Source organism: Pteropus vampyrus, unplaced genomic scaffold (genome assembly GCF_000151845.1).
Source record: "Pteropus vampyrus isolate Shadow unplaced genomic scaffold, Pvam_2.0 Scaffold3651, whole genome shotgun sequence".
Classification (NCBI taxonomy): Eukaryota; Metazoa; Chordata; class Mammalia; order Chiroptera; family Pteropodidae; genus Pteropus; species Pteropus vampyrus.
The window spans coordinates 6,939-9,362 of NW_011892432.1; the positions used below are offsets into that span (position 1 = coordinate 6,939).

At 38.7% G+C, this 2,424-nt stretch overlaps 1 long non-coding RNA gene across 1 annotated transcript in view; it reads left to right on the plus strand.

Annotated features, from left to right (window-relative positions):
* The window catches only part of LOC111734680, a 4,810-nt gene extending 2,449 nt beyond the window's left edge, over positions 1-2,361 (plus strand). Inside the window, exons 2-3 of the long non-coding RNA XR_002778552.1 lie at positions 1,577-1,710; positions 2,213-2,361. This is a non-coding gene — a long non-coding RNA (uncharacterized LOC111734680). The remainder of the gene's footprint in view (positions 1-1,576; positions 1,711-2,212) is intronic.
* The last annotated feature ends 63 nt before the right edge of the window (positions 2,362-2,424 follow it).

Sequence of the window (2,424 nt, forward strand, 5' to 3'; positions counted from 1 at the left end):
AGTGGCAATTCTTTCTGTGAAATGACTTAAAACTACAAATTAGGCACGTTTCGAAGAAAGTGAATGGGTTTGCTTTCAATACCACAGTCCTAATAGTTCTAAGAAATGGCATAATGGAAAAAATGATTGTGGATGCCACTTTTAGTCTGCCACACATGTAGGATTTTGAGTTTAAAGCGTAACTCAACTGGCAGTTTGAAAGACCAGAATATAAATGTGGTCGATGGAGGTACTGCTTTCACAGATAGATTGTACCAACTCAGTTTTATTCCTTGTGTAGAATGAGATGCAGAAGGTCTAATGAGTATAAACGCAGTCTTATCTGTAGGTTCTTACTTATAGTTAAGGAGATTTCTGTAAAGAAATGTAAGTGGATTTTAAACATATGAAAACATGCCTCATGTCACTTATATTGAAAGAAATGTTAATTTAAAGCAAAAAGTGAGACATCATTTATTACTTAGATCGATGAAAATAAAAAAGATTGTTAATATTCTGTGTTGGTAATGATTAGGGGGAAAACCCACTTATTTTTGACAAGAGTATTAATTGATACAGGCTTTTTTGAAGAGAAAATGGGCAATCTCTATGAAAATTTAAAATGCACATATATGCTCTCCAGTCCTTAATTCTACTTCTAAGAATTTATCTACAGATATACTCACATATGTATCCAAAACTTTACCTACAAAAATGTGCATTGATTGTGACAACAGATTAGCGTAGACATCCATCAATAGGTAGCTGATTTAAATCGTAGTTCACCCATGGGGACCATATACTCTGCAGCTATTAAAAACTGTACGTGGACATGTAATGCAAGCAGTATGTGTACATTTGGGTTTTTTAAAGGATAGCCGTGTACTTGTATATGTGTAGAACAGCTGGAAGGATGCCCAAGAATCTGTTAACAGTTGTTTCTTCTAAGATAATTGGGAAGTCAGGGGTGAAAGGTAGACTTTATTTTCACATTTTTTGTTAGCATTTGAATTTTTTTTTTTTAATTGCGCGCGTGTGTGTGTATAGCTTTAGAAAAAGAGCTGAGTATTAGAGTTAAGAATGCAATACCAATAATTTAATAACCTAGCTCCAGGAAAGCTTGATGTTTCGATTAAGCAGCAGTGATTTGAAATGCATTCCCACCTTTACTGTGAAGCTCCCTCTTGTCACTGAGGTGCGTTCCTTTCTCGCTCATGCCCCCACGTGCTCCTCTTCACTCCACCCAGCTGAGCTTTATCTTTAACTTTTGTCATCTCTGGAAGACCCAAGGACTTCTTATTTATGGTGAATACAGATCTCTGTTAAAAAAAAAAAAGGCCACAAAGTGTTGATTCGTTTTTTTCCCCCCCAGAAAGAAATGAGATGTCGGTTTATAAAAGGGGGTGGGTGGGGTGGCAGACATCGTGTTTTAGATAACTGGCAGCAAGCCAGTAAAGAAGAAGGACAGTGTTTGAGAAAGGATTTTGCCATTTATATCTGATGCATGATTTTAATGGAGACAGAAAAAGTGAAGTGATTAAAAAGTTATAAATTAACACATGTATCTTGCGTTTGTTTACGAGTAATGAAAGAAAAGATACTTACACTTCACATTTATTTCTTTTACCTCAAAACAGCTACATCGTGTGACAGTGGAGTGAAGGAAGAGATGAAGAAAACAAAAAATGCTCCAGCACTAAACGCCTGCCTCTCCTCTCCTGTGGTTCCAGGGTAGGTAAATTCTACTTTCTCTGAAATCATATGGGATTTTTTTTTTTTTTTTCCATTTAGAAATGATTTAAAATATAACTAAGACTTGTGTGATTCTGGACTTGCCTTCCATGCAGTGGCACTGCTAACAAGCAGAGGAAGGGTTGTTTGCACAGTGGGAAAGAGGAAGCTGAATGATTCCCATCACTAAACAGGTTCTGGGCCCAGCAGCAAGGTGTGGGAGAACAAATTAGTCCCCTGTGTTTCTCAGTCCCGTTTGGGTCCTGGTTTTGCCCCGGCGGCCTCTGTGAGCTGTCCTGGTCCTGGCTCTGTCGCTTTCCCTTTGGCCTTCAGGTGCTCCACTTGTGGGCAGGGAGGTTAGAGAAAGTAGTCTGTAAGGTCCTTCCTAGCATGCAGTTCTGACGTTTATGATGCTACCCTTTCTGTAGGTCGAGGCTTATTCGAGTGCAGACGGTTGTCTTATTCTGGGGGCTGATAGCATGCATGTGTGCTGTGTTCGCAGGTATTTTAGAATGGAGTCTTCTGCAACCCAGTTTCACATAGAGACCCACGAGAACACATCGGGAGTTTGGTCAATGTGGTACCTCAACCATTTTGACCGTACTATTGTACTAAATGATGTGTTTATTTCCAAGGAGACCAAGCACCTTTTGAAAGTACGTATAGTATTTTTATCTAAGTTTTAGCCTATTTTAAGCTTTGTTTAAGGTCAAG